The sequence below is a fragment of the Ochotona curzoniae genome, unplaced genomic scaffold, assembly GCF_017591425.1.
Source record: "Ochotona curzoniae isolate NIBS_2020 unplaced genomic scaffold, NIBS_Ocur_1.0 scaffold_2476, whole genome shotgun sequence".
Lineage (NCBI taxonomy): Eukaryota > Metazoa > Chordata > Mammalia > Lagomorpha > Ochotonidae > Ochotona > Ochotona curzoniae.
The window spans coordinates 1,977,331-2,005,126 of NW_024467095.1; the positions used below are offsets into that span (position 1 = coordinate 1,977,331).

Sequence of the window (27,796 nt, forward strand, 5' to 3'; positions counted from 1 at the left end):
ACACAGGCATTGTAAACAAATGTTTAGTTGTGATACCAAAGCAAGTGGTGTCAGACTGCAGGGCTTCTCAAAAACCTACAAACTTTCTCTTGTTGCTGAGTTCCGTTTGGTTTAGAAAATACTACAAGTATTAGAATGAGAGTCTCTGGGAGTGAATAGAACTGTTAGTAATAGCTAGTCATGAGCATTTATGGAATACACACTTGCTGGATGCTCTTGACACTACGAGCAGACCTGGTTCTTCCTTTATGGAACAGGAAGTTTATAAAGCATAGAGAAGTCCAGGGATTTACTCAGGTTCTCACGATGGGAGGAGGCTTGACCCAGGTCTGACGACAGTTAGCATGCAATTTGCATATTCATTGCATTACTTCATTGGCAGCTTAATGCAGTGATGTGCAGCTAGATGAGTTGGTGAAGTTGTAGAGTCCACAGATGACCACCTGTATGACATTCAAGTTAAAACATTCTGTGTCTTGGTTACCTCACCTCACACACTCTGAGCACAAGCTGGAAAACAGTTCTGTAAGTAACATCTCCAAATGTAGGATTTTGTTTTGTATTTAAACATTTTTTGCATCAAAGAACTTTATTGCCACACGTCAGATTTTACATGGTGTTTTTATATTGGAATAGTGAAGACAAGCAGCTGTATTTCCTTTCAGTTTTCTTCCCATTAAATATTAGTAGCGTATTCATTAATTTTCATTTCGCTTGGGAAGGTTTAGGTAGCTGTACACACCTTTGTAACTAGTTTGTGTGTGTGTGTGTGGTTCCTTTCCGGAACAATCTCTGAAAATTCTCATTAGCATCTGCCTTCGCACATGAATGAGGTCAGGTGCCAAATATTGACAGAACAAGGTCTTATTTTAGTAACATTGCTGAAGTGTTTTTATATAATAGAACACATAGATCCGTAGTACTTTTTTTGAAAGAACCCATTCCGTTAGGGTAGAGTGTTAAGGAGAACGAATTCAGCTGTGTCAGGGATTTTTGTAGCAGGTGTGTGCCGGGGAGATAAGCAGAACTCGCACTCCGCAGCCCTCCTGGCCGTGCACGCCGAGCGGTAGTTCACGCTGCCGCTCAGGCCCAGGGCCTGTTCCCTGCTGATAGTTGACCCACACAAGTGACCCCGCTCTTGCCCGTGTGTGGTAGGTGATGATCTTAGAAATGTCACTGTTCCAGGAACTATTTGAACTTGCATCATCACAGAGCTCTTAACTTTGGGTGAGCCTTTCTATCCAGGAGTTCAGTTCAGGTGCTGGAGTTCCTGTACCTGTGCCTGAGTGACTCTGGTACTGAAGTGCTTCTGTCAGGTGTTGGGAGCGGATTCCTGGCATACAGAACGCTGTGGAAAGTCAAAGTAAGCAAGTCACGTTGGGTGCTTGTCTGGCAACATCCACATGTGAAAGCAATGTTAGGTCAGCTGAGGAATGAGTTTCAACAAAATGAACCTCAAATGCACATAGCTTTCATTACAATTTAGATTTTGAATATTGGTTTCAAATTTAATCTCTTCTATCTCTGGAATTATCTTGCAAACAAATTAGCTTTGAGAAAGGGGACTGTGGCCTTTCACCAGGCCCTTTTCCACCAGGGTGGAAAGGTGGCCTGCCAGGCCAAACCCCAGATCACTTGCTGGTGTGACTGGTCGTGTGGATTTTGGATGAAAGAAGAAACCAAGGAGTGTTTTCCTCCTAAGAAGAATAGTGAAGCACTAGATACAGGATGGGTTTTAAGTGGTTGGATTGTGTGGGAAAATAATGATGGGCTTTTAGGGAAGGAATCTTATATTTAATTTTTGACAAGGTTGTGGGGAAAGACAGTGGTTCTGTCAGCTTCTGAGAGTGGCCTCGTGTTGGTGCTTGGTCTTGTTACTGAATTTCTTGGGATGAAGTGTTGGGCATCTGTAGACGTTTCAGCTTTCTTTGTTTCTATAGGCAGGCTTTGAAAAGATATGATAGGCTCGTGAGGCTCATAAATTTAACACATTTAGTAAAATTTATGAACATGTTTCAAGACTCACACCCTTAAATTACACGTTCCACAAAGCATCTCCCTGATTTTCCAGTCTGCGCCTTCTTTGCCTGGCCGGCCTGGCTAGTCCCAGATCCTCTCCTGTGAGGGCGAGGGTATGTGCCTTGCCCGCCAAGGACTGGTTAATGTGCGAACAGATCTTCAGAAGCAAAGGAGCAGGCATCTCTGCGATGCACAGTTGCGCGTTGTTAATTTTGAAGCTTTGGGAGACCGAAGGCTCTGTGTGTAAAACCAGGAGTAGGGCATGTCAGACCCGTGGGACCGTTCATGTAAAGGCCTGCAAAACCATGTGTTCTGGCTCTCCCGGAGCAGGTGAGAGGTGAAATTGAACAAATCCATAGCAGGCTAGTTTTTAATTGGGTAATTTTATGTGACCTGTGGATGACATTAAAACTATCCAAATGGCCTTTGACAGAAAAAAGGTTCCCCACTCCTGACAGTTGGCGAGGACTAAGGAAGGTCCCAACTGCAGGTGCTACAAGATGAAGGTGAGACCCTCAGTGCTGGAGTTAGCCGCCACTGACCCTCTTGCTGTGTCTTCTGATTGCACTGCGTGAGTACAGGTGCACACACCTGTGTCACTAAGTACTGTTGTGCTGTTTGCAACACAGAGTTCTACCTGGTGTTTCAGTTAGGGGAGTGTTTGGAGACTATGAGGCAGTAAGAGAGATTGGCCAGGCCTTCTGGGAATCAGGACTTTGCCTTCCGGCTTTCTGCTTGGTAGGTGTTAGGGAAACTAGGAAAAACAAAACGGGTATAACTGTTGATAAGATATAGTCCTGTCAGCGGGAGATATGTTGCTTCTTGACTATTTTTTACGTTATTTTTGAAAGGCAGGCAGGGATCTCCTGGTGTCATCTCCAAGTCACTGCAGCAGCTGGGACTGGTCTAGGCTGCAGCCAAGAGTCAAGTGCTCAGAACCCAAGTCGTGGAGAGCCTACCTGCGGCCTCCTAGGAATGCTTGATACCCGGCCCCTGGCCTTGGCAGTGGACACAGACACCCCCCAGCAGGATGCAGGTGTCTGATGTGGAGTCCTAAGCCAGCTCCGGTCATTTTGTTTATTTTTTTAGCTAATTGCCTTACTCTAGTGATTCAGAGTGGTTGTAACTGCCATGTTATTTCTGCTGCCTGAGTTCCTTTAGCTATATCCCTTCTCCATGGAGCTTGAGTCTAGATTCCTCTAAGAATGGATCTGATTGGTTCAGTTAGGCACACTGCCTATTGAGCACCTCTCTTGCTGGTGTCTTCATAATTTGGGGCTGGTTAATAGAAATTGATTGCTGGTGGGGGAACAGGTACTGTCTACTGGGTCGGTCATTTGTGATCATGGTTACAGCCAATGGCAGCATGGCCTTGGGCCAAGTAGGAGTCTTGGTTGAAAGGTGCAGTCCCAGCATTTAATCAGCTTTCTAGTAGAGCAGCCGGGACAAGACCTGCTGTCCATATGGGATCCCGGGGGTGCAGGGTGAGGATGCAGGCACCATTGCGCCGGGCTGGGACCTGAGGTTTTCTCATTCTAACAAGTGTGTGTTTTCTGCTGCCTAGTCGGTGATCCCTGCTTTGGTGCTCCCTGCACTTCTGAGGATTGTCTTCTCCCTTTTTTTTCTTTAAATGGTGTTCCTGCTCTTACTCTGGTTTCTCTTGTGGTTCAGGCTAAATAGTTTTGTTGTGGATCTTCTCTGTCATCAGGGTTTGAGTACACAGGATGAACTCTAGTCCTTTTTTCTCATGGCCATCGGATAAATGTGTATCAAAATAATTTCTCACGTCCAAATTGATGTCAGCTATGGTCTTCTGAGTTCAAGAAACAAGTCAGTCTGTTGAGAGACCTTGTTATCCCTTAAAAATAAAACTTCAGAGCTCAGCATGGTAGCCTAGCCGCTAAAATCCTCGCCTTGTATGTGCTGGAATCCCACATGGGCACTGGGTTCTAATCCTAGCAGCTCTGCTTCCCATCCAGTTCCCTGCTTGTGGCCTGGGAGAGCAGTCAAGGATGGCCCAGGGCCTTGAGACCCTGTACCTATGTGGGAAACCTGAAAGAGGCTCCTGCCTTCAGATTGGCTCAGCTCTGGCCACAACGGCCAGTTGGGGAGTGAACCAACAGGCGGAAGATCTTCCTTTCCTTTCTCTCCTCCGCTCTGTATATCTGACTTTCTAGTAAAAATCAAACAAATCTTTTTCTTTTTAAATTTTATTTTATGACACAGTTTAATAGTTTAATAATACAGTTTAAACTTCACTGTAAAGATTGTACACATTTATTTTCAGTCTGATATTGTTAGGAATAGCTGTGCTTGCTGGTATTTAGACATCTGATGGGTTTGTTTTTTGAAATGTTCAATTGTTCAAATAACTGCATATTTAATTTGTTTAAGTTGCTTCCGTGTCCTTTTCATTATTTTAATTTTATAATGCTTTGATAGAGGTGGAAATGACTATATAGGCTTGAAATAACTTCAGTATTTTTTCTCTAAGACTGAGCCTGGCCTTCCTGGCGTTGACACAGGAAGCTGGCTTGCTGATGTGAGCGCAGCTGATTGAGGGTAGGTGGGAGGTGGCAGCTGCGCCTGTTTACCTGTTAATGATGCCTAGGTAGTGCCCTGGGCATGCAGGTCAACTGGTTTGGATTAACCCAGATTCTTTTTTACCCTCTCGAGTGATGCAAGCCTTTGTGCCACATGTTCATGAAAGAGCGTGTGACTCGTAGGACTAGTTGTGTTTGAAGTGAGATGCTTACTTGCCTTTTGAAGATTTAAACATTATAGTTAATTCAAGAGAAGATGAAATTGTTTAAAATATAATCAGGGGACAGATGACTAATAATATAATAATAAGCAATGAAACTTTCTTTTTTTCTGCTGAGTCTGTGCAGGTATCAAAGGCTAGAGGATTCCAGTGATGTTCTCCTGATTTCATTGTCTTGGGTTCGCTGATTATTTTTCAAGGTTTATTTATTTTTTTGGAAAATCAGATTTAGAAAGAGAAGGAGAGACATTGAAAGATCTTGCATCCGCTGGTTTACTCCCCAACTGGCTGCAGTGGCTGGAGCTGAGTCAATCTAATCTAATCTGAAACCAGGAGCCTCCCAAAGGTCTCCCATGAGGACACAGGGTGCCAAGGCTTTGTGGGTCATCCTCTACTGCTTGCTTAGGCCACAAATAAGGTGGAAGGGAAGTGGAGAAGCCAAGTTGCGAACTGGTGCTCATGTGGGATCCCAGTGCATGCAAGGCGAGGACTTGGGCCACGAGGTGACCATGCCATGCTCCAGGTCGACTGATTCATCCACTCGGTAGATTTCTGAGCTGCTGGTCTGCCTGAGGTCCTGGGTTGGGTGCCAGGGTTACAGAGACAGGAACACCACCAGTCCTCCGACTGCAAGGGGAAGCAAGCATGAGGGGAGACTCATGAATCCCCTATTCAATCCTTTCTTTTTCTTTTTGCTTGGTGTTTAATTCTTGAGTTTTGAAAGTTAGTCATGTAGAAAAAGTTTTCTGGTCAGGACACAAATGTGAACCAACAAGTATATTCCCAATCAGGAAGGATCTCAGGTGTTAATCAGTAGTCTGAGCTGTATCTTGAAGATTAGCAGTAGCTGTTGTTGGAAGATTTTAAGTAACTGTGGTATAGTAGGTGCTGTGTTGTTTTTAGAGGTTTTTGAGATGAAAAAATTTTTTGAGATTTATTTTTATTGCAGAGTGAGATATACAGAGGAGGAGAGACAAAGGAAGATCTTCATCCAGTGATTCACTCTCCAAGCGGCCACAACGGCCGGAGCTGAGCCAATTGGAGCCAGGAGCCACCCATCACTGAGTGAAAGATCTCTCTTTTCTTTCTGTAAATATGCCCTTTAAATTTAAAAAAAAAAATCATGGAAAATGAAATTAAGACATCTATTTTGGTATAAAAATTTCCATGCATACAAAAAGATTCTTCAGAAAATACACAAGAAATCTGTATTATAAAAAATATATACTCATTAAAAAATTTTCTGTATCAAAAACTTTTTTAATTCTGCTTTACATCACCTTTTTGAAATACCTTCATACCATTCCTTGCTATAATGGTATGCTGTTCAACCAAGGAAAACAGACCATTTTCATTCATAACATTAAATCAGAATTTAGCCCCCTTTTCCCCATTTCACTACACCTCATACAAGAAACCTTTACCCATCTCCACTAACTCAGATCTGTCAGTATTCTGAATACTGACTTCAGCTTTTCCGAGTCGTAACTTCTCCATCAAACTTGCTGAGCTTAAACTCGGCACACAGACTCCCAGGAATTCTCCCCTTTCAAAGCAGATGATACAAATTTAATTTAAAAAAAAAAAAAAACCCGACTGGCTGGCTCTCACTCCATTCGAGGGTGTCCGTGTCAGTCTGTCATCCTGCCCTCCTCGGCCCCCGCTGACCTGCGTGTGGCAGGGGTGGTTGCTCTTCAGTTGGGGGAGGACAGAAATTTCCACTGCATTTGTAGAAGTGACCCGGACAGCCAGATCGTGGAAAAGTGTCACTGCTCTGTATATCTGCCTTTCCAATAAAAATAAATCTTAAACTTTTTTTTTCTGGCAAGCTTGTACATACGAGTTTTCCCTCAGTAAGTTACACATAGATTATCAAAGTCATAAGATATTTGAAGGGCTGTAGTGGGAAATGGATAACAAAATAGAGTTTTAGGTGCTTTTTACATTGGGGACTTAATTTAGTAGCTTTTATATTGGTTGTTATTCTTTATTTCCCTGTGCTATTGTTTTAGAGTAAATTGTTTAGAAATCTGTATTTTTAATCAGTGTATTATCAAGAACATACATGAACATGCACAAATTCTTATCCATGTGATCGTATCTTGAGATTGAATTGTGTATTTTGCTGAAAATTAAGTAATTTTACATATTTTCTTTAGCTTTACAAAATCATTGGATCATTGAGAGACAGAAGATAATTTAAGTCTTACTATGTCTTAATTCACAATTTTTTGATAGCAAAACTCATAGCATTCTGTTTCATCAACTAGGCCCACGTTCACAAACATAATCAATGGAAAAGCAAAACTGGCACCTGTTGGTATCCTGTTTTTGTGATTTTTGGCTAGAGCTGGCTCCTCTGTACAAGGTTGTGATAGGAAATAATAGTTGGTCCTGTAGGAAAGTACTTTACGAGACTGGCAAACGTGTGAATTTCCTCGTGTGTCAGGCTCCGGCCCTATTGCAAAGATGAATCCAAATGTGTGCCAGTTGTGTATCTGAGCATAGTCTATTCTAATATATTACTAGCATGTCATCATTCCTATGTACAAACCTTTATTTTTTTGTTATTTTATTTTGTTCCTGCACTTCCTCTTCCTCCCCGTCCCCTTCCCTTCACTTCCCTTCCCTTCCCAGTTTAGAGGGCAGGGTTGGGGGAACAGCGAGAGAGCATTTCTGTCTGCTGATTTAATCCTGCAATTATTGCAGCAGCTGGGGCTGGGCTCGGACCTGATCTGGAAGCTGGAAACTCAGTGTGGCCTTCCATGGGGGTGGTGGGAATCCACTAACTTGAGTCAAGAGCTAGTGCTGGTCATAAGATGCACTCACTGCAGTGGGGATGCAGGCATCTTAACAACTAGGCTCAACTCTTGTTCTCTGTGTAGAACTCCAAAGAAAATCTTGTGAACCAATATTTGAAAAGTAATTCTTGACATGCATATCCAAGTTGCTGTTTGGAATCCTACCACAACCTGACAGTATCATCCTGTTACTGACTACTCGTGGCTACCATCCTTCTGGAACTGAATCCTCTTGCTGATTTCCCCTCATGCACTGCCCTCCCTTTGATGATCATACCAACTCCAGGTCTTCCATCTTTTGTGAGTCTGTTCTGGACAGTCTGAGCCCATGGCAGCCTCTCACTCTGGTCAAGTCACTTCATCTGCCTTACCGTTTATTTTGACATGAAGTATTATTATTACATTATTCATTATGTTAGCCCATGATTAGACTTAAAAGCCCTTTGGGCTGCAAGATGAGCATGTTTACCCTACAACACGAAGGGTCATGAATAAGTGTGCCACCAGGCCTGTCTGCGTCCCTCGTGTCCTATTAGGTCAGAAGTTTTTCGCTTTCTTTTCCCATGTCTGCCTCGTGTCTGAACCTTCTATTGCTCTGGTCTTGGTCACGGACCTCTTGTTGAGGAAGATTGTTGATGATTCTTTGAGATCCTCGGACTAACTTACTGGAATAAAGGGAATGACTTTTCAGCTTTTTCCCACCTCAGGATCTATTTTCAAACTTCTACCTCTCTGCTATGTACAAATCAGGGCTGTGAGAAGCAGTGTTGATATGACTAAATACCAAACCACAAATGCTTGTTGCTAAATTTTCAGATCTCCAATCTCATGCAAGTCAGTAATAGTTTCAAATTTATTTTTATATATTTATTTAGCAAAATGCCTTGAGAGAATATTTTAAAAGTGATATTTTGTAAAAAGGAGGAATCATTCAAGCATATTTCTACTTTTGACACACTAAAAAGAAGGTGAATGCTATTAGTTCCACACACATGAATTTTCTTCCCAGACTCTCTTGCTTATGTTGTTTTCATAGCTTGAGAAAACAGAGCTGGCAGAAATGTAAATAATTATAATGTCATATTATATAAAATTAGAGTTATTTTATTTCACTTCCTGATACTTACATATACCATAATTCTGTCAAATTGTTGATGGGAAATTTGGCGATTTAGTGTGACTTCATTTTAGAATGGAGAACATTGAGGTAAGTGATTACATGGATCCCATGTGGTTAATGAAGTCAGGGGTAGAAGCCAGCTGTCTCCTAAAGTTCATTTTCTTGGGTAATATAGTATGTACATCCGAAAACATAAAAACAGTGCAAAGGTACGCGTGAAAGGTAAGTTTCCCCTACCCCGTCAGCTATCATTTCTCCCTAGAGGCAAGGAATTGCCAATTTCAAGAGCTGGGTTTTTTCCTACATATAGCTGTAAATAGCTATTAAAATGTATACCTTTCTCCTTGTATACGTGGTAGCATGTTGTTCATACTTTTCCATGCCTGACTTTTTTTTACATGTTTAATAATACATTTGAAAATGTAGCAAGAAAAAAATATGTATTTGTTTCTTAGTCCTTGAACTTGACATTTTACAATAGTGCTTGTCATTTAGGCAGTTGGTTAATGAGTGTGGCACTGATGGTCTTCATTTTTAGCATGTTGTATTAGTACTTGCTCTGAAGCATAAAGTGGTGGTTCAGAGTGGGGGGTCGTGATTGATTTCTTCATTTTATGATAGTGTTTTTTTTATTGATTACATTGCATTATGTGACACAATTTTATAGGCATTGGGATTCCCCCCGACCCTCTCCAAAACCCCTCCCATGGTGGATTCCTCCAACTTGTTGCTTTAGCACAGTTCAAATTCAGTTGAGATTCATTGCAAGCGTCTACCAGGCATAAAGTCCAGCATCTTGTTGTCCAGATAAGTTCAACGGTTTCTTGGGGAGACCGTTTCTGGTCTGAAGGTAGAGCCAGCAGAGTATCATCCCAATCAATCAAAAGCCCCGACATGACATCAGTAACAATTTATAATGTTATGGAATTAGTTGACATAGTATTGAGTAACTAGTATGTTAAAAGAGAAAAAAAAAAAAAAGAATGCAAGTTCTGAACCACATCCTGTGACTTCTACATTGACATTTCAATTATTAGTTTCTATACAACTGGGCTCTATACACCTTGAAATGGCTATAGATTACTATTCAGCTGTCTCATGTCTATTTTAATTTTAGTGTTTAGCAGTTTATAGCGTTGAAGCATGATTTTGCTGAATCTGGCTATTTTTCGGGTAGTCTAACTCTATAAACTCTAACAAGACATATGTCAACAGTTTAGGTGAACAGTTTTAGGAGGGGTGTGCAGAGAAATCTTCAATACCCTAGTGAGGAGTAACTAATGTTTGTGTCCCACCCAGTGCGTTATAAGTGCGTCCCCGCTGACCATTTCCTGTCTGATTCCAAGCCTTCCTTGTTGTTCTCTATCTGTTCTAGATTATTTGTTTGTTTATTTTGAGGGGTTTCTGGAGCGATCCTGATGGTCATTATGAGAGAGGGTGGGGACCCAATGCCGGAACCAGGCAAGGACCAGAGAAAGCTCCTCTCCCTAGCCCCGAAGGAAGTTTACTGTTCTTCTGTTTCTGCGGACATTTTTATGATAGTGTAGAAGTGCAAAGGTGGTAGAGGAAATTTATTTGTTAGCTTTTCTGCAAGTTAGCCAAATAGCTAAATATGGGGTATTTGCTTTTCAATTTGAGAAAGGGATGGCAGGTGAAATTTCTAGGAAAATCAGCTTTCCTTTAGATTTCAGTAAAAAAAAAAAAATTTATCTAATATGTATACCAGTCAGCCTGCCTTCAGGCTCAAGGCAGTGATGACAGGAGCACGTGCCAAACCACAAATGCTTGCATTGTTTTTTAAATTTTAAAATTTCCAATCTTATCCAAATAACAGAGAAGCTTTTCGTTTATTTTCCTCAATTTGGAAATGTATTTTTAAATCTTGATATGATCCGTGATGATCTATAAAAATACACCTTTAGTTTTATCTGTTAGTGCAATTATTAAATTCCATTGGCTTATTTTTCAGAGATTCTTTTAGAGTTACTTGATTTTATTTTTTTTTAAAAATTTGTTTTATTTTTATTGGAAAAGAAGAGATATACAGAGAGGAGGAGAGACAGAGAAGAAGATCTTCCATCCCCTGGTTCAATCCCCAAGTGGCCACAACAGCCAGTGCTGAGCTGATCCAAAGCCAGGACTCAGGAGCTTCTGCCAGGTCTCCCACCCGGGTGCAGGGTCCCAAGGGTATGCAGTGAAGCCTTCCTCGACTGCTTTCCCAGGCCATACGCAGGGAGCTGGATGGGAAGTGGGATCACCGGGATACGAACCGGTGCCCTTATGGGATCCTGGCATGTGCAAGGTGAGGACTTTAGCTGCTAGGCTGCCGTGCTGGGTCCCGAGTTACTTGAGTTTAGAGATCTAATGGAGGAATTATATCATGAAAGGCAAATTCACATCAAAGTACCTTTCCCATACCAAGTATGTATGATGGGATTTTATTGGAGTTTTGCTTAGTTAATTGATCAGCAATCCTGCGTTCTTCCTAAAGATGGCAGTATTCTCAACATATTGCTTAGGGGTAATTCTGTTTTTAAAAAGCAGTTCCAACCGCCAACTGATAAGTTAATCAGACTGAAAGTCTTTTCATAACATGATCACAGTAGTTAGAAGTCAGTAGGAGAACATATTAAGATCATATCCTTCAGTTCGCCTTTCTTTTGTTCATGTCTCTATTGATACCTGCTCTGGGGTTCTTTATGCCTCAGCTCATACAGGGGAAAAGGTTCAAGATGTTATATCTCACTGCCTTCAGGCTTTTGCAGCCTGGGGAGTCCCCCAGTGTTATAAGACTGATAATGGACCTGCCTATGCAGCCAAAGCATTTGATAAATTTTGTTCTGAATTTGCAATTAAACACTCTACTGGCATCCCATATAATCCCACAGGCCAGGCTGTGGTAGAGCGTGCCCATGCAACTCTCAAAGCATTATTAATAAAACAAAAAGGGGGAGTAGGAGCCACCCTATATCCCAAAAGTCCTAAACATCAATTGGCTTTAGTTACTTATATTTTTAACTTTTTGATTCTGGATTTGGATGGCCATTCTGCTGCCGAACGCGTGACTCAGCCCCGAGGACAAGGTGTAACATCTTACTGTGTTTTGACATTGGAGTTCTTAGTGTAAGAGACTGAACTGAAGTGTTGTGAAGAAGCGTGATCTGTGTGGTGGTAATCCACTGGATTAGTAAGCTACTTTTCTTCAGGGATAAAAGCAGAAAATAAAAGCTGATACAACCCCCTAAGCAGAACCCCCACCCCCTAGGAGCTGTGATTTGCATATCTTTATATACATCTGAAATGGTTTAGTATTTATGATCTGTGAAGAGGCTATGTGTCAGGTTCTCCTTTTTTTTTTGTCCTTTTGCCTAAATGACTAATTCTTTTAATAACCAAAACACACACCTTTTGGTGGTGCAAAGCAGCAATAACAGCGACACTATCACCTTTAGCTTTCTACTGGAAAATCCCAGTTCCAGACCCCCAAGACAGTGCTCTGCTCCTCCCTTCCCCAGTCTGATGATTCTTGTCCCTCCCTCTCTGTCTCTGCTTTTCTCAGTCATGTGTACGAGAAACGTATAGGACTGGTTTTGAGAAGACAAATAGCAAGACGGGGCCGACCAGCCGCTTTGCCCGGCCTCACGGGTAGCATTGGCATGGCAACCATGTTCTCAGGCTTGCCCTGCTTGTAGGGCAAGAGAGATGACTCCTTGTAGTCATCTGGAGATGACTGGTTCCTGGAGGACTGTCTCGCACCAAGTGGCCTCAAAAGAACTGGTGTGCAGGTACCAAGATGGCAGTGAACATGGTCAGGAAACAGTTATAACCAGGATGGTGCTTCCTGTGCACGTATCAGCCCTGTGTGTCATGCTTGTCTTTCTCACAGCAAGAGAGCCGCCCATCAGACCACATGCTCTTGCATTTCCAGGCATCCCTTCTGCTACACGAGGCAGACACATTCTAGCTTTTCCCTTGCTTGATTTCTTGCAGAGGGTGGTAGACTGCTTTAACACATCTCCCCCCCCCCCATTTATTTATAAGTATGAAAAATTGAGCTAATGTGTGTAAATGCCTGGCTTATAGCAAATACAAATACTGACTTCACAAATATGCTGGTGTTGAGTACAAGTGCCCTTGTTTGGAATATGGCAGACAGTCTGGGCCCATTTTCTATAGATGATGTCTGTCATGTTTTGAGTTACGTTCATACTCTTCGTTTTCTTCCTCAGTGTTTGAATTCATGAGCTGCTTTGGACAACACTTTTCACTCTTCATGATTTTTCTCCCATAGTGTGTTTGAGATTCTGTTTTAAAGCTCCAGCTTCTTGCTTTGAAATGCTTCATTCTCCATGGTTCTTCCATTTGTAATGTGTGGCTCTTGGAAGAGATGATCTCTAAGTTCCCCTCAACTCCAGAATATATTTGGTTTTGTGTCTTGAATAGATGATACCAGAACTGCCTTCTTTCATTTCAGGCCCTGCATAAATGCCTTCTCCTAGGTGTGAAGTTTATTTTGAAAGTGGTAGCAGCATGTGAATCATTAGAACGATGGCCATGGCATTGGGAGGTGATGATTGAAAGTCCAGGGGTAGAGCTGGGATGATGAACTCAGCAAGCAGCAGTAGTGTTACAGATCTGACAAACGCCCAATAAGCAGAAAGGAATGACTAGGATGAGTTAGTTGGTCATTCCAGCAGCAACAACAGCTTTGCCCCTCTACATCCATCTGGAAATTGTCTCGAGAGTGGCGAAGTAAATTTGGGAAACAGTGGAGGACTCACCACAGCTCTGTGTGTTGTAAAATAGATTACAGTGTGTCTCGCTTATGGTGGTGACTTGACTCTTAACTTGAAAGTCCTGGAGGACGTGGCTGGCCCAGGTTGCAGGTTCCCCGAACCTTGCAAAGCAGTCTACAGGATTCTGCTTCTGTGTAGCTTTGTGAGTCAGTTTAGCTTTTACTGCTGTGGGGGAAAAGTTGGGATTGTCAAAGATAAGGTTTGCTTGTGTTCTAGCAAAGCTTGCGTAATGGCTTTCACTCATTTAAATCAAGTATTCCTGAGATTGACTACTGAGTGTTTTTTTTAAACTGTGTTTTCCAGGAAATGAGCATTTTTAAAATGAAACAATAACAGTGTGAGGGAGGCCTAACCCTTTGGAAGCTCGGCATTTTACAGATCGCTTTTGTTCAGGAAGCCAGTTTCTAGTGAAATCAGAGAGGTAAGACAAGCATTTCTTTGCTTGTTCCTGGAGCAGGAAGTTCACTTTTTTGACTCCTCCGAAAGGTTAAAATTTTCATTTCATTAGTGTGGAGGCACTGGTGAGCTCTGGATGACCAGGAGCAAGGGCAAGACAGGAAAGAAGGCTCACGTCAAGGCTGTGGGAAGGACATCCTTGGCGGGACTGAGGGGTCCAGAGGTTCCGGTTGACCCCCCGGGTCTGTGATTTTAATAACTGGAAGACAGCTTTCTAGACAGAGCTAGCCCGAGTTACCACTTCTGTCCTCTGCATTCTGAGCACAGCGCCCGAGACACAGCAGGCATCCAGACGTGCGCAGTCACATGGAAACCATCCTTCGGGTAACGGAAGCTGGCTGCAGCACCACTGGGGAAGGTTCGGAAGAGTTCCGTGCCTCAGCTGCACGTAATCCCGTTCCATTAGGTCAGTTGGTGAACGCAAAGGCTTTTGAAAAACTACAACTGTGTAAAAGTCCGCCAACAGACTTCATTTTGTCTGGGGGCAGTTAGCACACACTCTTGGCCTCTCAGCATTTCTTCTCTTTGTAGATGCTGTTTATTTCTCATATTGGTTCCTTTCCTAAAGGTACTTCCTCCAGACACTCAGTGCCTCCCTCCTGAGGGAAGCACAGTGGGATTAATTATTCATCATCTGTTTAAGCAACTTTCCAATAAACATCGATCTTTGAGGTCATTTTCGGCTTACAATGACGTCATTTTGGAATTTGGAGCTGTTCGGGGAACTCCTCTACCTTGTAGTATTATAACTTTTTTAAGTTTGTGTGTTTTCCTGGAATAAGATTTAGCAAACACACTCCTTAGATAGCAATTAAGATTTTAAATTTGTTAAGAGTGGAGGCCAGGAAGTTTAGACTCTGCTTCACAGTAATATTTTAGTTTTTGTTCTTTCAAATCAAACAGATCTCTTGAGGGTTTTTTTTTTTCCATTTTAAAGCAAATTTTATATTTCCAAATTTGTGGAAACTTCGAATTGAGTTATGTTTGTTAGAAATTCAGAAAACTGTTTTCCTGTGAACTAGGAATAAGAGTAAAATAAGATACAGCTTCACAAAAGCCAAATTTTGATCATCTGTGTGACACTGAAGGAAAAACTGCTCTGGAGACTGAGGTTCCCTTAGGACTTGATGTAGAAGATAAACTGTGGACTCTTCATTCTGTAAAATCTTCCGATGGCCACCCCTTTGCTATACAGTACACACTAGTTTTCATACATTTGAATTGGGGTGAAGAGAATGGGAATGAAGTAAAACTCCTATTATCGACATCTTTATTATAAAAATTTGTATAAAATTTGGAAAGTATAAGAGGAAAGTATAGACTGCCTGCAGCCAGATCACCCCACCGCTGTGTGCTTGTGTTGTTATGGGCCTGTGCGCTGTGCGCTTGTGTTGTTATGGGCCTGTGCGCTGTGCGCTTGTGTTGTTATGGGCCTGTGCGCTGTGCGCTTGTGTTGTTATGGGCCTGTGTGCTGTGCGCTTGTGTTGTTATGGACCTGTGCGCTGTGCGTCCACACACAACCACCTTTCTTCACTGCACAAAGAATATCAGTGTTTCCCCACACGCTAGGGATTATCTCATAGCATTGTTTTACTAGCAGGTTAATATTCACTATACGGCTAGTCAGTAATTGTGTCAAGTATGGGATATTCTATTCTTTCATTTTCTTGTTTTGTCTGGTGTTTTCAGACTTCTGTTTTTCCCTATTATACGAGGGTACATGTAAAAGTTCATGAAGACACGAAACTGAGTTTGTTTCAGCGCAAAATTTTTTCAAAGCCGTGCATGCATCTGTTTGTAAGTTGCGTTTGCCAGTTACCTCATATGAAAAGCCTTGCATGTGTTTATTGTTACTCTAGGGAAAATGATCAAGTTAGGATTTCTGGGTCGAAGAGTCTTTCCCCAAACTGCTAAGAAGTCGTGTGCGCCTTCGGCCGGCTGGCGTTGCCTCGGGTCCACGGCGAGCCCGGCCGACCTCCCCCGTGGGGCGGAAGGGGCGGCTCGTGCCTCTGCCAGGGGCCCAGGGCGCCGCGCTCTCGTGCCCGTTTCTAACCGGCGTGTCTTTGTCTTTCCTCCCCTGGGGACCGCCGCCGCCGCCCGTGGGGACCGAAGCCTCGCGAAGCCGTCGCCCCGCAGCGCCGCCGCCCTGCGCCCGGCCGGCCCCGGCAGCCGCTGCCCGCCCGCGGGCGCCGTCACCACGCGCCAGGCCGCCTCCAGCCGCCGCGCCAAGCTCCGGGAGCGCCCGCACGCGGCGCGCGGGCTCGGCAAGGCCGCGGCCCCGTGAGCGCCCGGCGCGCCCGCCGCCTCCGCACAGCCGCCTCGTACCTCAGGCGCCTCCCGGCAGCGCCTCCTCACACAGCGCCTCCTCACGCCGCCTCACCAGCGCCCGGGGAGCCTAGAGCTGCTTCCCCGCCCGACCGGACCGAGCGCCTCCGGGCCGTGCCAGTCGCCGCTGCTCCGGGAGCGCACGACTTCGTCCTGCCTGCCAAAGTCCCGGCTGCTCCGAGAACCTGACCACTGGACAAGACCATCCCCTGCCTCCCTCGTGACCTCCACACCTCCTTATCCCGGTTGGCTTTCGCTGTTCGGTTCTCCTACTGGAGCCTTCACCTCGGCCGCTTCAGTGTCACCAACCGCTGCCTCCCCCACTGCAGCCTTCTGCCTCAAGATTGTTAACGGCTGTCCACAGCCCCCCAAAGACTGCCCTGGCGATGGACACAGCCTGGACTTGGTGTAATTCACAACCAGGGTTGAACTTGCGCTCCAGTAAGTGCTCCAAGCGCCGATGCCCGTGGAGCCAGTTCTTTGCTCCCGGCATTCTAGTCATTCTAGACCTGGGTCGTGGTTAGTACCTGCTGCTCCTCTAGGATCCTGTCTGTGGTGAAGCCAGGACACCGGTCGGATCTCCTGCCCCAACCGATCCACTTTGACACTCAGCGCCGCAGCCCCCTGCCCCGGGCTCCCCCAGGGACTGAGCACGATGCCAGTACTGCTTGTTCCTGTGACATCCACGACTCCTGGCCAGAACTTAGTGTCTTGCAGCATGCGGCTCTTCTTGCTCAGTCCCCCTCCTCACAGGCGACACCTGACTCGGGGTGAGACGGCAGTGCCCTGGCCGCGCCCTTGCCTTTTGTTCTTCACAAGTGTTCTCTGTGAAACTTGCACGGGATTTCCAACTTGGTATCTGTTTCTAGGAAGAACTGAACTGAAGCATTCCACTCTTTGCATCTTCCTTTCCTGGATTCTTTGCTGGTTGACAGCTGATTCTTTTTCTTTCTTTCTTTCTTTCTTTCTTTCTTTCTTTCTTTCTTTCTTTTTTTTTCCCGAAGATTTATTTATTTTATTGGACATTCAGATGTACAGAGGAGGAGAGATAGAGAGGAAGATCTTCCGTTCACTGTTTCACTCCCCAAGTGAGCGCAACGGCCGGAGCTGAGCTAATCCAAAGTCAGGCCGTAGGAGCTTTTGCCGGGTCTCCCACACGGGTGAGGGTCCCAAGGCTTTGGGCCGTTCTTGGCTGCTTTCCCAGGCCACAAGCAGGGAGGTGGGTGGGAAGCGGGACTGCCGGGATTAGAACCGGTACCCATATGGGATCCTGGTGTGTGCAAGGCAAGTACTTTAGCTGCTAAGCTACCATGCTGGCCTCTACATCTGATTCCTTAACCTCATCTCGACCACCACTGATGAGCTCCAGCCTTGGAGCCTTGTCCAGCCCATGGGCCGTCGCCATAGTCATGCTCCTTGAAATACAGTGTTCTCAGCACTCTTGAATCTCCAATTATTGCGACTTAAAGTCCTGACAAAACGCCAGCCCTGGATAAGCCTTGTCATCTGCTTGCCACGGGCCTGACAAAGGCCAACTGAGAAGTGTCTAGAACAGCGACACAACTCCACCAACTAGTTTCACTTTCAAACCATCTTGGGCCTCGCGTTGGGGCTGTTGCGCCTTCCTGATTCTCTTCTATGCTGCTGTTCGTACATTCTCATCCCCCCCGAATGTCTCGGGTCCTTTCTCCCCACTTCACATTCCCCCAAGAAAACAGAAATCCCTGTGTACAAGCTTCAGTCTCCACACTGCAGGAGCCTGCCACCTGCTTGTCTGGCCAGCCGTCGTCCTTGCCCCAGAGGAAGGCGCTGAGGCCAAGCCATGCTGCTGGCTTCCCAGGAGGGCTTCTGAGGAAGGCCGCATCTTCTCGCAGACTTGGTCCCTCGTTTTCTTCACACCGCCAGTTGAGCACACTGTACCCATTCGCCCAGCTCTCCTGTGTAATTGTACTTTGTGGAGTTTCACTTCAGTCTGCAAGCAGGGGGATGGTCTCCACTATTGCCCTGCAATGCCCATGCCAAGGTCACCGGCCACTTCCGGATTAGCTGTTCCATCAGTGTGGTTTCCTGTCCTCGCCTTCTTCCTCTCTGATTTTTTGGGTTACTCTTTATTCTTTATGTGTACTTCAAGAGTCTATTCTTGATCAGTGCTCAGTTTTCTATTTGTTCTGTCTAATTTTTAAAAGTTAGAACTGCTCCTCTCTATTTTGGTCCCTCCTCTCTGTTCTTTCTTTTGATAATCATCATTTTCCATGCATTTGAGTACCATCCTTATGTTTATGAGTTTCAAATGTATGTTTCCCACTTAGACCTTTCCTCTAAGTTCTAGACTCGTGCATCTGGTTGCTTCCTTAATGAGCAACGGATCTCTTAAGCTTAACATTTCCCAAATCTGTTTTTTTCATCTTCCCTATTGCAATAAATAGCAGCACCATTAGCTGATGACTCAAGCTAGGAACCTGAGAATGTCCTTGATCTCCGCATGACTGGCGCGTATGTCGGGTACATAAGTTTAACCCGTGTTGAGTCTGACTGCTTCTTTCCATGTTCAATGCCAACACTTAGTCATATCTATATATGTACACACACACATAGATACACGTGCATATAATCTACCTACTGTGACAGCCAGTCCTGCCAGGTCTCTGCCGCTGCTCTCAACCCACTTCTGTACATTCCTGGTAGCTCAGCAACAGGAGACCTCTTCCCTACGTGGAACCAAGATGAACTCTAACCCCCTCAGCATAGGTGCCATAGCTTTCACCATCAGACCCTTCCCTCTCAGCAAGCCCATCTGCTGCTTTGTACCTCTGTCCCTCCACGCTGGGCCTTCCTGCACCTCAGGGGCTTAGTGAACGCTGCTGTCTGACTCAACCTGTCCTTCCCAGCTCCTGCTCTTGGCGCAGGGGTGCCCTGTGGGGAGCTGCTCAGCGCCACGTCTAGAGCCCCTTTCCCAGCTACCCGGACGCCTTTGTTTTCTGCATTGCTTCTCTCAAGGTATAACTTTATTTATTTATTTAGGTTTTCCCACACTAGAATGTGTGAGGAATGACAATGTCTGGATGTCTGGGTTCTTCAGCATTGTATTCTCAGCCCCCAGCACAGTAATTGACACATACTAGGCGCACAATAAACTCCCATTGAACGAATGAATCAATGAATGCATTTGCTAATTTTTCTCTTGGTGGTTCCACAGTATTGATTCCTATGAGTTCTTTATATGTTGAAACCACTAACCATTTGTTTATTCTGTATGCTTACATGCATTTTGTCCCTCTTCAGATGTGTGCCAATTTCTTTCATGATGTCTTTGATATACAGAAATATTGCATTTTAAGTTCAGATGAATCCATTATTCCCATGATTCTGCATTTGGTGAAACGTTTAAAGAGTGTCTCTATCCTAATGTTATATAAATAGTTGTCTGTGTTTCCTTTCATTTAAAATTTTTTAGATTTGAATCTTCAAATGGAATTTATTTTTGATATAGGTGTAATTAAGAGTCTAAGTATTTATTTAGTTCTTGCATCGTGATTTTCTACTGTTTTGAAAACTCCATGTTTATGAAATATTAAATTCTTACACATACTTGGAATGGTTTCTGGCTTTATTGCTCAGTTGTTTGTTCCTGGCTCCTGGACATGCCGTTGCAATCACTGCTGCCTTGTTACTTGCATAACTTTGTGTTTAACTCTTCGCTGGAGTGTATGTTACTCTTTTCAACGTACTTTTGGCTGTACTTTTTATTCTTCTTAATATGCTTTGGCTATGCTTTTAAATCACATTTGGTGAGAAATTCTATTGGCCTTTTGTTTAGAATTGCTTTAACACTGCAGAATGTTACCTGGGGGAGAATGTGCATCTTTGTGATAGAGAGTGTCCTGCTCAGGGATATGTCCCAGGTCAAGGTTACTGAGACAGCCTACGTGGTCTGCAGTAATTTTGTGTATCTTGTCTGTTTCTTTATTAGTGGCATTATTAGTATTTCATATCTTTGTTGCTGTGTGAGTGGAGTCCATTTTTCCTTGTTTGTTTGTTTGTTTTGTTGTAACTGGTTGCTCCCTAAAGGGTCAAGCTATTGATTGATTGTGTGTGTGTGTTTGGTAACTTTTCTGAATTTTTTGGTTTATTATCCTAGTTGATTCTCTTCTGAGTAGCAAATCATTGTAGGTGTAATTGATGATAGTTTTTTTCCTCTTTATAACATTTTTACCTCATATAGTAAATAAATTTTCCCTTACTAACTTTTTAAAGGAATGCCTAATATTTTTCATCAGCATTTTTCTTAGAATGATACATTGAAATTGTGCATGTTTAAGCAGAATCACCAGTTTTTAGTGTTAGCCCTCGGACTGAATTACATATCTTTATCTGCTTAAGGACATAATTTCCTAGTTCACATGTACTAAGCATTTTCTTGGCCATTGTTGAATTATATAAAATATACTGTTAGCAAATGGAGATTATCATATGATTTTGCTTCCATGGCCCATCGTCACAATACATTTTTAGTAGGTTTTCTTTGTATTGCATTGTTTCTGCATGAAATCCTTTCTGCTTCTTCCTAATGACTCTTCTCACTCCATTTAAAAATTTTTACATTTTTATATTTTACCTTTGTAAACTTTAAAAAAGTTTCCGTCTTGTTGTATGCTCTTGGTTAATACATAGTATAGGAATTGCCTACTTGAAAGGTTTTGTAAAAGCCCACCTAGACACTGTTTAAGCCTCGGCTCTTTCAGAGTGAGTAGTAAAGAATTCTCAGAAAACTTTAAAATATTTTCTATGGTATTGGGATAGGTAGGTTAACTACTACTTATTGAGTGTCAATTTAAAAAGATATATTTTTAAACAAAATAGTACATTTTCATAGAATTTAAAGATTTATTAGCAGATTTCTATATGTAATGATAGCTATGATATTTTTCTCTATGTGGTTATAGCTTCTTTCTCATTTTTAATTTTTTTATTACTTTTTTTATTTTACTGGATTTGCTAGTCTTTTTAAGGACCCAAAATTTGGATATTTTACCGACTTTTCATCTTTAATTTTTTTACTTATTTTTTTGTAGTTTTTTTTGTTGTTTTGTGATTTTTTTTTTTTTTTTGCAATTGATCACCTACTTCACTGATTTTTATTTCTTATTTAATAGCAGGGCAATTAATGCTATAAATTTACCTCTGGGCACAGCTTTGACTGCATTTTAAAAGTTTTGGTATGTAGTGTCTTATTTGTTGCTATTTAAGAATAATGAATGTTAATTGCTGGTTTATTTCATTTTTTAACTGGTGTTATTTAGGGCAGTGCTATAAGGTCTATGCTGTTAATCTTGCTTTCTTTTTAATAAAGAATAAAATTATTAATATTTATGTGGCTATTTTAATAAACAGCTAATTTTGTTTGGAAAAAGTGAAATCAATTGTCTTCTTTCAAGTGCATGCAAGCACTAGGCAGGACTCCTTGTTACAAGACCTACAAACAGCACCAGCTCATGGCAAGTATTCTAATTACTTACAATAGCGATTTAGTATATCCGTAATTATTTACTGGAATTGTAATTTCTACAATGTCCTAGTTACTTGTATAAGAGACAAGAAGCAGCATTTTTTTAAAAGTTTATTAATCAGGAACCCTCAAGTAATATGAAACTTAAAAGATAATCTAATAACTGGAAAAACTCAAATATTTTGAAACTAGGGAAGCTTTGAATATTGTAAACATTCTGACTGTATCTCAAAATTTTGGCATCAGGGAACATTTAAAAATTTGCTTCAAAGTTATGTTTCTTATAACTACAAATGTAATTCAGGTACAAAAATAAAATTAAAACTGCCGTAACTGCATTACAGAGAGGAAAGCATTAACGTTTTGTGTATTTCATTCAGGGACTACTTTTCCCCTTCTCTTCCATTTCGCTCTGATGTCAGGAAGCAGACATGACTGAGGATGAATTGATCCGAGCAGTAGTGAAGGGATAAGGCTCTTCCTGACATGGGATGCCTGTAACAAGTTCTTCCCACCATACTATGCTTTCCAGTGGTCTTTTGTGAAGCTTACTTTTCCCCTAATCTAGCCATAAGAATTCCTGTCACTTGCATGCAAGAACTTTCACTGATTGATTGATTGACCTTGTTTGGTTTGATTGGTAGTAGTTTCAGAATTCTAGTGCCAAGAGACATATGGGTCTTCTATAAGTTCATGAAAAAAATGCACACAAAAACTACACATGAATTTCGATTTTTTTTTATCAAAAACTGCATTTTCTATGGACTATAAAAATATTCTTGTATTCAGCATATATGTGCCAGCATTTACGTGTGCACATGATGTGCATACACCCACAAATGCAGTCCATAGACGTTTGGGGAAATTTTATTCATCTGTTTTGAGGTTCAGAGATCATATGCTTAAATTAAAATCTCTAAGAACTGATGCTTTAAAGAAAGTCTTGCTTTAAAAATATCTGTTTTGGGGCCTGGGGTCAGGTCCCGACTACACTGATTCCAGTTTCCTGTGGACTTTGGAGTTGTGGAGCAGCTGACGGGAGCTCTCTCTGCTCTGTCTGTCTCTTTACCTTTCAGAGAAACATATGAGTAATATCAGAGGAACCAAAAAATGCCATTGAAAAGGAGCTGGTTGGCTGTTTGACTTCCTCGAGTGCTGTTACTTAGTCCTTGATATATAATTATTAATCATTGTGCATAATGAACCTGACACGGTGATCTAAAGCCAATCTTTTGGAGGCTCCCAAGCTACTGTAAGGCTCTGGCGTCAGTCGGTGGAGGCTCTGTGTCTAACAGAGATAGACCGAAGGCTTGACTGAAAAAACAGTGAGGACAAGAGTTCAAGTTCACAGCCCCAGAAATGCTCCTCTTCCAACTTCATAGCATAGACCTTTACTGCCTGTTTAAAATGCATGAGAGTGGATCGTAGTCAACAAAATGTTATAAGCTATTTCTCTTAATTGCCCATATTAGCTATTTCTAAGTTGTTGGTCACACCCAGTGCTCTATCTTATACATAAAATCAAAGAAATCTAATTGGCAACTAGAGATTTATAATTTTGAGAAAATCCATTGTAAAACGACTGGTTTTCTGGGTGCTTTAAATGTGTTGAAATAATTGAACATTTGTCTTTTTTTTTTTTTTCAACATTTGTCTTTAAAGTTGTGACTAATTTTTTCCATTTAAGTCTCTGGATTCTCATGTAAGTTGAAAACATGGTAAAAGAACTGCACTGGGGGGCCTGGTGGCGTGGCCTAGCAGCTAAAGTCCTGGCCTTTAAAGCACCGGGATCCCATATGGATGCCTGTTCTAATGCTGGTGGCCCCACTTCCCATCCAGCTCCCTGCTTGTGGCCTGGGAAAGCAGTCGAGGACGGCCCAAAGCCTTGGGACCTTGCACCCGATGTGGGAGACCTGGAGGAGGTTCCTGGCTTCTGATTGACGCAGAACTGGCCGTTGCAGTCACTCGGGGAGTGACTCATTGAACGGAAGATCTTCCTCTATGTATATCGGCCTTTCCAATAAAAATAAGTCAAAAAAATTTTTTTTAAGGAAGAACTTCATGGGGAGAAATGGCTTGATTTTGAGCACTCACCATTTTGGAGCCTGTATTTAGAAAGAGAAAACAGTCTCGAATAATTGAAGCAAAATGAATGATAAGAATAGAAGTACAGATGGAAGGCGAGCATTACAGGTAAGAGACTGAGAATTGCTAGATCTATTTCCAGTAACTTTAGCGCGTGTGCCTTTTTTTTTTTTTATTCTGCTGTATTGGTTTTTCAGAAAGCATATTTTATTAAAAAATAAGAATCCATTTTAACTCCACATTCTCTTCATGATCTTTCATCTTCTAAAGGCAAAAATCTTCATTTCTTTCTTCTGCAAATCGCAAGGACTAAACTGAAAAATCAATGCTTTCCTAAGGAAGGAGGGAAGACCTGTGATTAAGAAGTCAAGAACAGTCTGAGGATGCTGTGAACAGATCAATGGACCAATGGAGATGGCATTAGTTCCCTTCCAGAACAGACGCCATCCCCTCGGGCTGCTGGCCAGGAACATCTGTTCCCATTGGAATTGAGGCGATGAAATGCAGGCAATTACCCCTCAACTTCAGCACTGGGGAGCCCTGCCCTTTGCTCTCCACTCTTCAAATAAAAAACTACTAAGAATATTCAGTTAGATATATGCAGTATACTAAAAAAAATTGGGGCATATGTCATGGAGTGCTTTGAGCTATCTAACATTCTCAACTAATTAGAAGCATTTACATTAGAACCTTTAGGATTCAGAAAATACATCTTTTAATCAAAAATTTGGGTTCTACTTATAACACAAATAACAAATTATTTCCACATGCCAGGGGTATAGAATGATGTCTGAAAATAAAATGGTAATGGCTGGTTTTGTGGTATTACTGGTTAAACCACAGTTGTGGTGCCAGCATCTGGTATCTGCACAGGTTCAAATCCAGCTACTCCTGCTTCTGCCCCAGCTCCCTGCCAAGGCACCCAGGAAGGCAGTGGGAGGTGGCAAAGGTTCCTGGGCCTCTGTGCCCACACGGAGATCCCAATAAGGTTCCAGGTCCTGGCTTTGGCCTGACCCAGCCCTGACCTTTGGCCTGACCCAGCCCTGACCTTTGGCCTGACCCAGCCCTGACCTTTGTTGCCCTTTGACAAGGGAACCAGGAAGTGGAAGACCTCTCTCAGGTTCTCTCTGTCACTTGGGCTTCCAAATCAATGAAATTAATCTTTAAAAAACACAGCAGTATTTGTTTCAAAATCTCTATTATATGTATTTGTGAGCTCCTGAAGAGAATATGGGATTAAAACCTCTGTCAATTTTGTCTTGAAGCAATTTGCCATCTCTTCAAGGGCCTTGTGGGAAACATGTACATGAAGACAGAAGGCCGCAGGTATGCACTGGTTAACACTTTGGCTCCAAACCCTGAAGTAAAGCCTGAGTGGAGGTTCCTCTGGCACGCAAGCTGGGCAACTACTATTTCTCTTAATCTCATTCTAGCTCTCAGTTGTCACTGCTAATAGCAAGAGAAGGCCAGTTTAGAACAAGGCAGCCCGAGTCCCTCCCCAGAGCCCAGACGGGCACAGAAGTTCTCAGCTGGGAAGGAGGTTGCTGGGTTGCTATTTCCATTTGGGAATCAGCCATACACGAGTGGGCCCGGCGCGGGGGACACCAGCACTCCTCTGAAGTCAAGCGGACACCCATCCAGGATCGTTTGGAATGCTGAGTCTGCGCAGAAGGAAAACACCCGCATGAATACCTGTCTCAGGCCTGTGCACACCAAGGAGCTGCTGCCTTCTCCCACTGCCCGTGCTGCACACCTGGGCGGCCGTATCCCTCACGTGGTCCCCTGCCGCGTGGCAGTGGTGCCGGGGGCTCCCACCAGGGCACAGTCTGTCAGATTCTCTCTCCTGATTAATAAAACCCCTTTATCTAAACTAAAGGCCCTCTCAATTGCCTTCATTTTATTTTCCTCCTGTACCAGCAAACTGTTGCTCTCTAGCTCCAAGAGACCCCCTTGCCAGTGGGTCCTGGCTACCAGCAGTAAAGCTGCGCCTTTCCTGGTGTGTGGTGTCGTTTGGTGGCTCAAAAAGCAGACCCCCCCCCCCCCACCTCGGCTCCCGCCATCCCAGAGGTGGTGGAGACATCATCCGTGGTGCCCAAGAGCTCTGCCGCTGTAGCTCGGCTTCTGGATCCTGTGACAGGCTTAATTCCACAACCCTGGTAGGGGAAGCAGGCTTGGAGTCGAGGCTGTTGTTAACCGGGCCCCAGGCAAGGCCTGAGCTTCCAGGTGAAGGTTCTACACCTATAGCCAGCTGGAGGAAAGCCGGCAGAGGGCGAGCCGGGGCTTTGCTTGTCTTCCTGACTCACCCAGGAACTTGGATTGACCCAGCCTGTGTTCTGCACGGGACCCCTAGAGGGACCCCTAGAGGGAGTCACCGAAGACACGGCATAACTTCCAGGACGGTGAGTTTGAGGAAGCGTTCTTCCCTTGGCAAGGGACCTTATCAACCTCAGAAGGCTAAGAAACCACTTAATTATGCTGCCGCCACCACGTGGGAGTCATTCCTCGGGTACGGGGAACGTCAGACCTTTTCTGAGGGGACTGACTCAGGTGTAACAGATTTTTCCAAAGTAATATGCCTAAGCTTTTTTTTTTTAATTTATAAAAGGTTAAGAAATAAATTTGAAATTTGAGTTTATCACCTGGCTTTCCAGGAATAAATATTTATTACGTATGCCAATAATTATTCCTCTGAGATGCTTGTTTTGAAAGTGGACTGTAAGCCATGGCTAAGTAAGTGAATCAAGCCCTCTTACTAGTTGACAATGATGTGCCGGTGTGTTTCAGAGGTCAAAGCAAAGCTTTGGTTTTTAACCACAAGACAGAAGATCAAGACCTATTTTCCTAGAATCAGAATAAGAAGTGTAAAAGTGAGATTCTTTTGCTAAAGCAGTTATTAAACAAGATGGTTTATGTTAGAGCCACAAAGAAGACAGTTGACATTACTGTCATTTTCATAAGCCAAGTCATTTAAAAAATCATTTATTGTTGCCTGTGGTGATAGGGAATACGGAGAGAAGACAGTGCTAGTTTCAAAGAGTTGACTAGGCTTTGGTTCCCCAAGTTCATGTAGATGCTTAGATCTGCAGTCTTACATTAGCGGCTGTTGGGTTCACGTGAATGACGGGTAGGCTGAGGGCAGAGCTGGACCTACTACGAGGACTTCAAGCTTTGGGGGGATGATCAAAGAAGTCACTTCAGGTGGTTAGACAGGAAGAGTCTGCTGCCTGTCAGCGTCCTGCTTCGTCCATCTCCTGCTTCTGCACACGCCCTGCCAATGTCATTGTCACACACCCACGGAATCAACAGACCTGCCCAGTCCTGGACTTGGAACCTCCAAAACCGTAAGCCAAAATTAGTTTTCCTTTTTCCTAAGAAGTTTCTCTGTTTTAAAGGATCAAACAGCTGACTAATATTAAGACTCAACCTGAAAAAGAAGCTGTTGTGGTTTGAGGGGAGAAGTAGGGGAAAGAAGACATCTCAGAGATATATGAGGAGTTTTTGTTCATTGTAGGCAGGTTATACACAGAGTTTAAAATCCCAGTGATCTAAATATGTGTAGTGGTCTTTAGTCTAGAACAGAATAAGCAGAGGAAAAGGCAGTCTTGTTACTCCAAGGCGAATCCATCACTATCAAGTCTGAGACATGTCTCTCCTTTCTTCTCGGTCTCTGACTGTGATCTGAGCCCTGGAGGGCTTAGCCCTTCTCCTGGCATCCATGGAAGGTGTCTGCACTGTGTTGCTCCCTGTGAGTGTTCGCATGCATTTCATCTGTTCTCTGAGGCGTGGGCCACACCCAGAATACAGTACTCAACAGCTCAACATAGGCTTCTTTCTCTGCCTCTGGCTCCTAGCATGGCTCTCCCTGGGCCTCGTTATTCTGAACATCATCAACACCCTTGCAGTCTCTTCTGGCTCATCTGCACC

The 27,796-nt window shown here is 43.3% G+C and overlaps 1 long non-coding RNA gene across 1 annotated transcript; it reads left to right on the top strand.

Annotated features, from left to right (window-relative positions):
• The first annotated feature begins 17,536 nt into the window (after positions 1–17,536).
• Positions 17,537–22,142, top strand: LOC121170728. The gene is made up of 2 exons (XR_005886044.1): positions 17,537–21,501; positions 21,717–22,142. It is a non-coding gene; the product is annotated as an uncharacterized LOC121170728 (long non-coding RNA).
• The last annotated feature ends 5,654 nt before the right edge of the window (positions 22,143–27,796 follow it).